Raw genomic sequence first — 14284 nt, 5'->3', positions numbered from 1 at the left:
ATTCATTCAGTCACACTGTATCTTTCTATACACTAAGTTATCAAAGCTACCTTGCTTAGTTGTAGTGTTGACTAGATAATACAACACCAATAACAAAATAATTGATAATAAATAAAGCAACAGGTTGAGATTTTATGCTGCTCTGTTAATAGCTCTATATTGTGATGATCATTACTAAAGAGTGTTTGTTAAGTAACAGTGTTAAATAGCTCTATATTGTGATAGTAATCATTACTATGTTTGTTCAGTAACAGTGTTAAATAGCTCTATATTGTGATAGTAATCATTACTATGTTTGTTCAGTAACAGTGTTAAATAGCTCTATATTGTGATAGTAATCATTGCTATAGTGTTTGTTCAGTAACAGTGTAAAATAGCTCTATACTGCATTTTCAGTTCGGGATACCAATCTTATCCAATCAGAAGAGAGCACTCACACAGGATAAACATTAAACAAGTGTAATTGGAAGTGATGAAACTTAAACTGGAACACTAACATTGAAGCTGATGAATGGGCACTCTCTCTTGATTGGCTGAAATTGGCAACCCACCTGCAGTGAAATTTAAGCGAACATGAGGCACAATGATGTTTTCTCATTCCTTTATTGATATTGTGACATTCCATTCAAACCAAGCAAATTAAAGCCAAAATCTAACATCTGAACTTCAAACCATTCATGATCAGGGTCGCAGATCCCAGGGGGGAAGGAGGGGACATGTCTGACATGTTCCTCCAATACAATTATTTATAAATAAATGATATAATTTAAAATATGTATTTACAAGAAAGTGATTCCACTTTTTTGAAGGTTTTGTTTTTGCCACCCGTGTGTCCTGATCATCAACTGCCAAATACATCATCACTTGTCCACAGAGCTGTTAACTAGTTTAATGAGTGAAGTTTAGTCAATATGAACGGATAGAAACAACAGTGGAGCTGAAAAACGGAAAGATACAAACTTATGACCAAGGAATATCCAAACTGTCGGAATTACACACATTTTTTTCTTTAAACACGACTACTATTTTAATTTTTTAATTTTATTATAATTTTCGTTCATTTGTTGGTTGCTGGCTTGTTGATTCTGTCTTGTTTTATGTATTTATTGGTGAGTATGTTGTCTTATGTGTCTAGTGTTGTGCACTTAATTGTTAAAAAATCAATGAAAACATTGAAAGAGAACTCATCATGTCACTGTCACACCCTGAGTGCTCATTCTCCTAATTAACATAATTAACATAATTAAAACCTCATGGGACAATGGGACAGGATAGACTGAATGTATGGATCATGTATTAAATTGAAGTTTATACATATAGGACACATTTAGGACATTTCACCATGTGTCCTTCAATTAGTGCTGAGTAATGAATTATTATTTATGACATATATATATATATATTTTTTTTTAATCAAAATATTATTTGACGTCTATCCTACTGAACGTTTTACCAGAGAAAGAAAGGCAGGGGTTAATATATAACTGACAGGAAGCCCTGCCCAGTTTTCTAAGCATTATAGATATTGATCATTTACAGTAGATATTGATAATAAACGGAAGGTATTGATTACTGGATGTATTGATTATTAAAAAAAATAAGAAAATAACCAAAAATAAGAACTGAACTCTGTGTTGGTGATATAATTGATGAGAATGTTCCTTGTTTGTGCCCCCCCCCCCAAGATCTGCTCCCCTGCTCATTATACATATCAATGATTACATATAAATCATTATATTAGTAATGATTTATATGCACATGCAATTATAAATGATTGCATGTCATCAGCGTTTCCCATTAATGTCATAGACTGTGGCAGTCCACCATTCTCACCTCAGACCACCCTAGAGGGTTTAGGTCCACCCATCACCTCAGACCACCCTAGAGGGTCTAGGTCCACCCATCACCTCAGACCACCCTAGAGGGTTTAGGTCCACCCATCACCTCAGACCACCCTAGAGGGTCTAGGTCCACCCATCACCTCAGACCACCCTAGAGGGTCTAGGTCCACCCATCACCTCAGACCACCCTAGAGGGTTTAGGTCCACCCATCACCTCAGACCACCCTAGAGGGTTCAGGTCCACCCATCACAGGGAAACAGTGATGTCATAATGATCGTAACACATTAATTATCACACATTATAAATGATTACATAATAAATGACTTATGGTCAATTATAAAATAATAAAACCTTTTTCACAAACATGGCTGACTGACTTCCATTCAGATGTATATTAATATTAATGTTATGAAGAACTCTGATTGTGTGTGTGATCATTTATTTAATGTTTCAATATAGTGTAGAACTGAAATATTATGTTTGTGTTTTCTGAGACAGAAACTATACAAAATAATTTATTGAACCGCCCACACTAATTGGGACTCCCTCTTCCTTTGGTGTGGCGCCCATGTGGCGCCCAAACCCTGACCTTTAAACCTCATACACAAAATCTCTATAAACCTAACCTTAACCCTAAACCCTGACCTTTAACCTCACAGAAACTATGTCTATAAACCTAACCTTAAAGGAGAGATCCGGACATTTTAAGTGTTATCTTTGATGTGTCGCTAATCACTCACCAACATTGAAAGGGACATTGAGTTATTCCAGAGAGTCCCCTGTCGTCGGGTCTGGCGACCCCCTCCGTTGGCATAATGGGAGCCTGTGTAAGTTTGAAAATCGTCTATTATAACCGATGCAAAGTTAGTTTTTTCTCTTCTACTGCTCATCGTGGAGTCTCATGATACTCAAACATGAACCTGGCGTCTGTGGAAGAAACAAGCGACCAGCGTCATCTCGTTCTGCACGAGCGATAGCGCGTGCGCGACATTCCGTTCATGTTTGAGTATCATGAGACTCCACGATGAGCAGTAGAAGAGAAAAAAATAACTTTGCATCGGTTATAATAGACGATTTTCAAACTTACACAGGCTCCCATTATGCCAACGGAGGGGGTCGCCAGACCCGACGACAGGGGACTCTCTGGAATAACTCAATGTCCCTTTCAATGTTGGTGAGTGATTAGCGACACATCAACGATAACACTTAAAATGTCCGGATCTCTCCTTTAACCCTAACCTTAACCCGACAGGTCCTTAGACACCAGGGGCGATTTTTTGTGAATAATACTTTAAAAAAACAACCTTATGAAGTCAATGCAAGCTTCCACGGAGCGAAAAAGCTAAAAGGCGAAGCGAAAAAGCGTCTTTTATTTATTCGGAACATGTCCGAATTTTGCGTATATTCGCATAATCGCCGGTGTGTAATAACTTTAACCCTCAGAACCACGTCGACCTGGGCGCACACTAATTATCGTTAGCCTTGGCTAGCCAATAAGCATTTTTAAAGGACACATTTGTGAAAAAAAGGTTGATGATGTCATCATTGTGCTGCTGTGAGTATTTAAAAGCTGAATGGACACACAATGTTCCTCCTCTCTCCACCAGAGGGCAGCGATGACTCTCTGCTTCTCTGAAAACACACCCAGGTGTTCTGTGAAAAGACAATAAACCAATAAGAATCAGAATGTATTAACTGTGTGAACATGTTAACACTTTAGAATAACCTTCCCTTATAATAGTAAATTAATCATTCCCAAATGATCAATTAATGTGTTACTCATAACTTGTCAAATGTTTGTTAATGGTTTAATGATTTAAAACTATGCTATACATGGTTAATAGATCATGAGCAAGTTTTTAGTTTACCAAGAGGACCCCCCCCCCCCCATCTGACCACATTGTCATCAGTGTTGTCTGATACAACAAATCATTTGATTATTAAATTTGATTATTAGTTTCATTATTATAAGAAATTAAGCAGAAGACACATGATAATGTGAATTCACACGACCGGGATGGTTTACCAGGCTAGTTGTTTCACTTCTTACACAAGCATGTTGTTTTGTGTATGTTTTCTAGTTTTATACACTTTTATACATTACAAAAAAAAAAGTTTAGTAAAAAGAAAGAGGAAGTGAACCTGGGTGTGTGGGAGGAGTCTAAAGATCGTCATTGGTTGTCGGCACCAGAATACGACCTGATAGAAGAAGAAGAGAGACAGTTAAAACAGACACACAAATACATCCTATGTACTGTATTGTGTGTATTTCTCCATAAATGCATACATTGTACACACAATAACACAATAACATTAGGGTTCAGTCATCAGAACTAATGTGAACATTTGACTCTTATTTAGGACTAAATGTAACACTGATGTATTAAAGCTAAATGTAACAACATAGAACACACTTTGACCTCTAACTAGGTTGTCTAAACTGGTCTAAACCGTTTAAGGTTCTAAACCAATATAAACCAGTGTAGGTTGTGGCTTTACATGTTTGTTTGTTTGTTTGTTTGTTTGTTTGTTTGTTTGTTTGTTTGTTTGTTTGTTTGTTTGTTTGTTTGTTTGCATTTCTGTGAGGGTTCCACATGTCATGTGATCCTCTGTTGATCTGACCTCGTTTCTTCCACTGGAAGTAGATGAATCCAGACAGGAACAAGACCAGACCCAGAACCAGACCTGATGCTCCCATGGCCACCTTGTTCTTCACTGACTCTGGCATGGAGAAATCTGACAATACAAATATATCATATAATATAATATCATATCATATCATATCATATCATATCATATCATATCATAATATGGATTAAGCCTAACCCTAATAAACAGACGACACAGTCATTGCGAGTCTGTTCAGTAATAATGAGTCCAACCCTATTGGTCCAGTCCTTGAGGAGTTTGTCACCTGATGTGACATGTCCTTCTTAGAGCTAAATACATCCAAAACAAAGGATATGATGATAGATTTTAGAAGACATGAATCAACCTTTTACTATGATGATTATAAACCAGGCTGTGGAATGTACAGAAAGTATCTTGGGACAGAGTCATAGACTCAGAACTGTGAGGCAGTTTGTAAAAAAGAACATCAGCGCCTGTTCTGTCTTAGAAAACTGTCTTGTTTTCACATTGATAAAACCATGATGACTCTTTGATCTGCTTTTATCAATTCAATCTGGTCTTTGATCTGTTTTTATCAAGTCAATCTGGTCTTGTATCTGTTTTTATCAAATCAATAAGCTCATAGCGTGGCACCAAGTTATGAGCTTGTAGATCTGCTATTTTTGAAAAATCTTGAACATTTTTGCAAATATTTGAATATAATTTATATATATTTTTAAACAACATTTTTAACTCAAATATTTGCTTCTGGGGGGTCCCTGGAACAACATATTTTGATGGGGATCAGCGGCCAAAAACATTTGGGGGGTCCTTGACAAGAAAAGGCTTGAGCACCACTGATATAGACCACCGAAGTCCTGACGTCACTCGTTCATCCCCAGGTTCGTAAAGTAATTTCTCTATGGAGAATAACATTGGGTCATCATAGAATCGTCTCATATAAGAATTGTGGTCCAAAAATAAACAAACTGTCTCGGCGCCATTCAGGTAGGAGGTTCTGTATAGTTTATGATAGTCAGTCACTTATATTTGAAACAGTCTGTTTCTGGCGAAAATGTAACTAATTCGGCGGAAGTAACATTATCGTTTTCTCACCGTCAGTTGATGCTTCATATCCATAAGAGTCAAACCGCCGGGGTCATTTGTTTATTTTTGGAACACAGTTCTTATTTGACGCGATATTAAATACGTCTATGGGATTCAGAATGGGGGTGGAAAACTGCGAACCAGGTAGACAAACAAAGGATGCGTAAATTACGTCAGATTTCGGTGGTCTATAGCAACAATAGTTTTTTTTTCAGAAAAATTAAGACATGTTGAGAGACATTTGACAGTTACAAATGTCGCTTAAAAATATATGTATTCAAATATTTGCACAAATGTTCACGGTTTAAAAAAAATAGCAGATCTACAAGCTCATAGTGCGGCACTCGGTGCCGCACTATGAGCTTGTAGATCTGCTATTTAGACAGTAGATTACAGTAGATTACAGTAACTGACCCCAGTCCATCTTGATAGGCGCGGTCAGGCTGGGATGTTCCACCATGCATGTGATCTTCTCTCCTGATCTGTAACACACACACACACACACACACACACACACACACACACACACACACACACACACACACACACAGTAGTAGTAGCTGATCTACATGCTGAACCGCGCCGCGATTCTATTCACATTGATCTGTTGATCTTGGTTAATATTTTTTGGACTATTTTTGTGTAGGAGCGTGAATGCCCCGCTGTGCTCTCCTCCGCTCTAGTGTTTATTGTGTATTCCACTATTCCCTCCCCATTGCAGAAAAATAGGAAGGCAAGAGGCAGAAGAAACTTAGTAACGAGATACGCATGTTATAGCGTATTCCTCTGTGTGTGTGTGTGTGTGTGTGTGTGTGTGTGTGTGTGTGTGTGTGTGTGTGTGTGTGTGTGTGTGTGTGTGTGTGTGTGTGTGTGTGTGTGTGTGTGTGTGTGTGTGTGTGCGCGTGCGTGTGTGTGTGTGTAACTTAATATAAGCCTACCATTTAATGGGCCATTTTCAGCGAGTGAGTAACACTTGTTTTATTTTTAAAGAATTATGTATAGATGTCTATTAGGTGTGTATTTCTATGTATAGGTGTCTGTTAGGTGTGTACCTGGGTGTGTACTCCAGGTAGGAGTGGTACTGGTAGTACCAGTCTCCATCAGACAGCTCGTTGGTAGAGGAGAGACCAGAGGTCAAAGGTTCTTGACCTATCCACCAGGTCACCAGGATCACTTTAGGATAGAAGTCGTAGCTGCTGCACCTCAGCATGTGAGTGTGTTCACCACGACGAGGGGGAGTCTCTGACTTCAGTCTCACTTTGGGCTCCACTGGATAAATAAGTATTATTATTATTATTATTATTATTAGTAGTAGTAGTATTAATATATAACAGTCATAGGAACATCATTATCATTAATAATTGTATCATCCAAATGAGATCCAAATGATACAGAAAGCCGCAACACGCTTGGTCTTCAACCAGCCAAAATGTTCACGTTTCCGAGCTTTCCCCCGTTCTCCTCTCCCTCCAATCGCTCCCAGTTGCTGCCCTCACAGAGTACTAAACACTGATGTTGGCCTACAGAACCAAATAGACCGGTGGGATTTCTGAAATATGTGATTGTTAGAGGCATTTGGGGGTAAAAGTCGGCAACCAGGCCATTTTACATAATTCAAGGGTGCTGAATCAGAAAAACACGGTTCCCAAGCAAAATTCTTAGTGCTTAACCTCCTAATTTGCATATCAAAATGGCTGCCGATTTTGAAGTATTTCTTAAACAACTCTATAACAAAGCAAGCAAATCTGACAAATAAAGTGTATATATTTATGTTCTGAGGGTCATACAATGTGTGGAAGATATTTGTAATGTAAATAATGTAAATAAATATGCAAATTAGAGGCCACCATTACATAAAATGATGTACCGTAGTACTCAAACGGTGCAAAAGGTGCATCCCCCTTATTTTGTTCCTAATTATCTGTATTTTTGCCATCCTTAGGACATCTAAAATACATACTTTTTCCCCATGCTAAATGTTTAGTTTTTGACCTTCTAATCTGCATATCTGAATGGCTGCCAAATTGGCAAATTCGCACCTTTATCTTCAATAACTCTGTGGCCAGGCAAGCAAAATTGACAAATGAAGTGTCTATATACATTTTCTACAATGTGAGTAAAGAATTTGTAAGTAATATAATATGATAATATAATATAATATAATAATCAGCCTACTCCGAAATATGCAAAATAGCGCCCCCCATAACAGATAACGGTTTAGTACTCTAAAGATACTGTATTGGCCATTGTTGAACGAAAGTCTAGACACTAGACCACATTCATACAAGGAGGTTGATCATCACTCCGTTGCTGACATGCACACATGGCTGTGCATCGTAACCCAGATTTCCGGCATTTGCAACGACGTGTTGTGCATTGCTTATGGCATGCACATGAAATCATTTCTATAGGCTATACTAGCATGGAACAGGTTGGACTAGGCTAGAGTAGGTTGTACTAGGTTGTACTAGACTCTAATACTCTCTATTAGGCTTTACTAGTCCCTTGTCAGCCCTGTAGATACTCAGACCATAGGGACTAACCACTGTGTACACAGGCCATAGCTTGTGTGTGCACGAGCAATAGTTTTGCATGAACCTTTGTAGACCATAGTACAGATCTGCCTTGTACAGCCTAATATAGCCTAGTACAGCCTAGCAAAGCCTACTAGAGATTAAAAAATCACACCCTGTGTGATGGTAGCGGCGCCTTTGATACATTTTGTCATTGATATGTGTTTATAATGTGTTTATAGCCATGTGTCGCGTGAAGCTTGACCAATCACTTTGTTGACGCACCTGACCAATCAGAACGTTGACGCACACGGACAAAGTCAGGTATAGAGCGGCTAGAGCCGCTAAAAAGCCTATTAGAGACCAGTAGAGTCTAGTACTGTACAGCCTAGTACATCCAAGACTAGTCCAGCCTTTTGGGAGAACAGACTAGGGGAGGGTGGTATAGGCTATACTAGCATGGAACAGGCCGGACTAGGCTAGACTAGGTTGTAATAGGCTGTACTAGACTCTAATAGGCTCTATTAGGCTGTACTAGGCTCTTGTCCGCCCTGTAGATCCTCAACCCATAGGGACTAACCACTGTGTACACGGGCAATAGCTTGTGTGTGCACAAGAAATAGTTTTGCATGAACATTTGTAGGCCAAAGTAAAGTACTGCCTTCTATAGCCTAATAGAGCCCAGTAAAGCCTAGCAACGGCTGCTAGAGCTGAAAGCAGACCATTAGAGCCCAGCAGAGACTAGTACAGTAAAACCTAGTACACCCAGGTCTAGCCTAGTCCAGCCTGGTGGGAGAACATAATAGGGGAGGGGGTACCAGGCTATGCTAGGACTGATAAGGCTGGACTAGGATAGATGAGGCTGTACTAGGCTGTACTAGACTCTAATAGGCTATATTAGGCTGTACTATGCTCTTGTCAGCCCTGTAGATCCTCAACCCATAGGGACTAACCACTGTGTACACGGGCAATAGCTTGTGTGTGCACGAGCAATAGTTTTGCATGAACCTTTGTAGACCATAGTACAGATCTGCCTTGCACAGCCTAATAGAGCCTAGTATAGCCTAGCACAGCCTACTAGAGCTTAAAACAGCCTATTATAGACCAGTAGAGTCTAGTATAGTACAACCTAGTACACCCATGACTAGTCCAGCCTTTTGGGAGAACAGAATAGGGGAGGGGGTACAAGGCTATGCTAGGACTGATAAGGCTGGACTAGGATAGATTAGGCTGTACTAGGATGTACTAGACTATACTAGGCTCTATTAGGCTGTGCTAGGCTCTTGTCAGCCCTGTAGATACTCAGACCATTGGGACTAACCACTGTGAACACGGGCAATAGCTTGTGTGTGCACGATCAATAGTTTTGCATGAACCTTTGTAGACCATAGTACAGATCTGCCTTGTACAGCCTAATATAGCATTGTACAGACCAGCACAGCCTACTGGAATTTAAAACAGTCTATTAGAGACCAGTAGAGACTACAACATCAAAGCCTAGTACACCCAGGTCTAGCCTAGTCCAGCCTTTTGATGGAACAGACTATGGGACGGCGATATAGGCTATACTAGCATGGAACAGACTGGACTAGTTAAGACTAGGTTGTACTAGGCTCTATTAGGTTGAACTAGGCTGTGCTAGTCCCTTGTCAGCCCTGTAGATACTCAGACCATTGGGATTAACCACTGTGTACACGGGCAATAGTTTGTGTGTGCACCACCAATAGTTTTGCATGAACATTTGTAGGCCAAAGTAAAGTACTGCCTTCTATAGCCTAATAAAGCCAAGTACAGCCTAGCAAAGCCTCCTAGAGCTGAAAACAGACTATTAGAGCCCAGCAGAGTCTAGTACAGTAAAGCCTAGTACACCCAGGTCTAGCCTAGTCCTAGGACTAGGCAGTAATAGGCTGGACTAGGCTGTACTAGGCAGGGCCCATCGGGGGTGGGGGGGGACACAAGCCTGTATGGCAATCAACTGAAAAGTTAGGCTACATAGCTTAAACAATTTCAGCCTTTCCCTGTTGGCCGTCTAAGCGCATCTAGGAAGTTTCATAGGTTTTCGATGCTGGGAATTGGAGTTATGGCTGTTTAAAGCCCAGCCAATAGGAACACAGAGGGGCGGGGCTTAATACATTTCAGCTAGTCCCTGTTGGCCGTCTAAGTGTACCTATAGCCATCCCCATCCCACTCTATATAGTTGTGTTGAAAGTAGTTTGTGTTCAGTTATCAGTACCAGTTCTGTGGCTCTAACTCATTCTGGGGGTGAGTTATACATGGGGGCAATTTCTTTTTTGGTCATCAGGGGCCAAATGTACCAGGATTTTTCCATGATCTAAATATGTATTTTAGATGTCTTAAGGATGGTAAAAATACAGATAAGTAGAAATAAAATAAAATAAGGGGGATGCGGATGAATCACTTTAAGTACGAAACCGTTTTCTGTAATAGTGGCCTCTAATTTGCATATTTATTTACATTATTTACATTTATTTACATATATTACATTATAAATACCTTCCACACATTGTCTGACCCTCAGAATATAAATATATACACTTTATTTGTCAGATTTGATTGCTTTGTTATAGAGTTATTTAAGAAATACTTCAAAATCGGCAGCCATTTTGATATGCAAATTAGGAGGTTAAGCACTAAGAATTTTGCTTGGGAACCGTGTTTTTCTGATTCAGCACCCTTGAATTATGTAAAATGGCCTTGTTCCCAACTTTTACCCCCAAATGCCTCTAACCTCCTTATAGAAGGCCTTTTTTCTGAAATCCCTCCTGTCTAAAAGGTATAACACCCCCATATCTTCAAACCTGATCCAACCCTACAACCCCTCCCGCTCACTCAGATCAGCTAACACAGGGAAGATGTCTGAATCTTCTCTAAAACACCCTGGACAACGCTCCACACGTCCTAGACTCTTCTACCTTTTCTAAAACAACCTGGACAACGCTCCACACGTCCTAGACTCTTCTCCCTTCTGGCTCCCAAACTGTGGAATAAACTCCACATTGCAGTCAGAACTGCAGACTCACTCCCAATATACCACCATAATCTGAAGACTCTCCTCTTCAGACTCCACCTCAGCCTGTAGCACTTGACCTAGCCTTGATGACCTTGCAGAGTTATGCAAAGGTTAAAATGTAATTTAGATATCATGTTATGTAGACAGATGCCAGGTCATGTGTAGACCTGGCATCCTATAGGTTTCTATAGTTTCAATGTACAGATTGTTTATTTGTTTTATATTATACTGTTTAGACTGATGATAGGTTCTTGGTTTACCTATGATCCTAGATTACTATTTCTATGCATTTGATGTATTACCTTGTGTTTTCCTTGCTTACTTTAAATCACTCTGGATTAAGAGCGTCTGATAAATGCCTGCATTGTGATTGTAAGTACTGTAGTAACAATAGTCTACAGTTTTCTACAAAGTAGAATGCATTTATATAATGTAATTTAAACACATTAAATAATTCACAGTTACACAGTGCTTTATAAAAACAAATATAAACCAAGCAATATCATTTAATGAAAATAGTTTGAATGAACTAGAGTAGAAACAAACAAAACAATACACATAATCCTGTAAAATATTAATAAAGTGATTAAAAACATACAAAACAAACTAGTAAAGACAATAATTAAAATATAAAATCAGGAGGTGAAATGAAGTGTATAGAGGTGTGTTTTAGCCTGCATGGTTCTTTTTAAAGTTCATTTAAAAACATTAATCCTGGTGTCTCTGTTTTAGGCAGGTCATTATATGTAGGTGAAAACATTCAGAATTAGATCTATATGTTTCATTTATACTCTGTGTATGATGGTGACACCACATGTTGTGAGCTTGTAGATCTGCTATTTACACTGTGTAACAGCGTGTTAGGATACAGTATAAATCAGGCTTAAAGGGACAGTTCACCCCCAAAAAAATATTTTTTTCTATGGATTAGTCACCCCATGGAGACTTGAATTCATGGAAATTGTTTTGTTTTTGTCTCATTCCTAAGACAATAATTTGATGACAAGCGGACCGGTAGGCAGCGATTCCGGTAGGAGACACAAAGGAGACTCTTTGTGTTTCCTACCGGAACCGCTGCCGGTCATCAAATTATTGGCTTAAAAATGCAACAAAAACAAATAAATATCCATGAATTCAAGTCTCCATGGGGTGACTAATAGATAGGAAAAAAAGTCATTTTGGGGGGTGAGCTATATCCCTTTAAGTGTTTAAGAGGATCTGAAATGTTTCTCAGCAGATTAAGTCATGTTTTATAATCATTATCAGATCAACATCAACACCATTAATCATCTCTGAATAGAATGATTTATTATGATGTCATGTTATAGTTTATGAGGTGATGATCGTGTTGAGTGCTGCTCTGAGATCAGCTCACCTCTCTTGTTCAGAACATGGGAGTAGTAGTTCTCAATGTTGGGTTTGCAGATTCCCTCTGGTCGTGCTCTCACCACACGCAGTAGTGTAGGATCTTTATTCCAGCGCTCTGCGTTCTTCACACCAAACTCAGTGTATCCAACCCACTGATCTACTCTACTGTCCCACCTGTTCAGCTCATCACCATCGAAATTCATTGACTGTATGAACTGTATGTCCTTCAGCTCACTGGAGTTAAACACACAGCGGGTAGCCACATAGTACACATATCCATCTGGAAATAGACAATTAAATTTCATTAATGTTCAGTTTTATTATAATCTGTATAATATCAACACTAGGCTAACTGTAACCTGACTCCGCCAGATGGGGGCGGTATTGAGTTCACAAAACAAATTAAATGTGTGTGTGAAGCAAGCTTCTTCCATCTGAAGGAGTCAGGTTAGGCTAACTGCCCCCTATTGGCCAACCATGTAACTACATAAAGTCTAAAATAGGTTGTTTAGTTGTCTAGCATGGCTGAGTAAACTCTGTCTGTCTGTCTGTCTGTCTGTCTGTCTGTCTGTCTGTCTGTCTGTCTGTCTGTCAGACCCCATCATGTATTTCCAGGATAACAGAGATAACACTCACAGTGTTTTATTGTGATGGTAACTGTTGTATAATTGTATTATCTGCACCTCGAGCACATATTCATGTTTACTAAAAATACATTTTGTATAGAAAATATTTCACCATAAAAAACATACATTCTTAATATACATGTTAAACCATTTTCATTCATGTTAAATACATTCAACCATTTTAGTTAATAACTATTGTGTTCATAGCATTCATGTACCTTTCACTGGTGGTTTCTTCAAGGCAGTGCGAATGTTGTCCAGGTTGGTTTTGCAGTAGTGCTGATAACTCAAAGCATTTTCATAACCTCCTGTGAAGGTCATATGATCTACAAACGGAGGCTGAGGCTCCACCACCTTCCCTTTGTTGAAGTCTGCGTAGAACATCACTTCACCATCCAGTGCATACATCCACTCTTTATATGAGTCTTTAACTGTGTCTGAACAGCCAGTGACTTTTATCTGCTCATGGAACACTGGAAATAAAACAACTTAGATGACATTAAATTCAACAACAAACTTCTTCACAGTGACAATAACACATAGTCATCATGTTAAACAATCATGTTTGGTTCTTATATGAAGTGAAAGGTTGGATATTAAAAGTAGCTTCCTGTCAAACCTTTTATTCACACTGAAACAGATTCAAATGTTTTGTGTGTGTGTGTGTGTGTGTGTGTGTGTGTGTGTGTGTGTGTGTGTGTGTGTGTGTGTGTGTGTGTGTGTGTGTGTGTGTGTGTGTTTGTGTCATTTGTTTGTATTGTTCATGTTTTGTTTTATATAATAACCGTAGATATAAATGTATATATTATATAATAACATAAATATAATGTACTTACTTCCTGGGATCGCTTTGACATGAAGTACAGAGGAGAGGATGAGGAGGGTGGCTGTAATCTTCATCATCACTGATCAAAACTGAACTGAATTTAATAGATGAGAATAAACAGATCAGAATAAACAGATGTTTACTGAAAGAAGTTCTGGAGTCTGAAAGAGAATGAAGGAGGACTCGTTCTATAGTTTAGAATAATCAGCCAATCAGATTAAAGATACGATGTTACATCATCTGTTTCCAGGAAGACGACAGTCAGGATTATTGCACATATCATGAACAGTATATAGCTGCTGCTTATGCACCTTATGTCTGTATTTTACCTTATTTTTCCTCATGTATACACTTTACCTTA

The 14284-nt window shown here is 38.9% G+C and overlaps 1 protein-coding gene across 2 annotated transcripts in view; it reads right to left on the bottom strand.

Annotated features, from left to right (window-relative positions):
- Positions 1–584: 584 nt before the first annotated feature.
- Positions 585–14284, bottom strand: part of LOC311042851 (H-2 class II histocompatibility antigen, E-S beta chain-like) — a 39261-nt gene continuing 25561 nt past the window's right edge. For both annotated transcript variants that reach the window (XM_084053905.1, XM_084053904.1), the window contains one exon: positions 585–3495. The gene's annotated coding sequence lies outside the window, so the exon portion shown is untranslated. The remainder of the gene's footprint in view (positions 3496–14284) is intronic.

This window comes from Gymnoscopelus microlampas (assembly GCF_963454915.1).
Source record: "Gymnoscopelus microlampas genome assembly, chromosome: 4".
NCBI lineage: Eukaryota > Metazoa > Chordata > Actinopteri > Myctophiformes > Myctophidae > Gymnoscopelus > Gymnoscopelus microlampas.
This window is presented reverse-complemented; position numbering and strand designations above follow the sequence as displayed.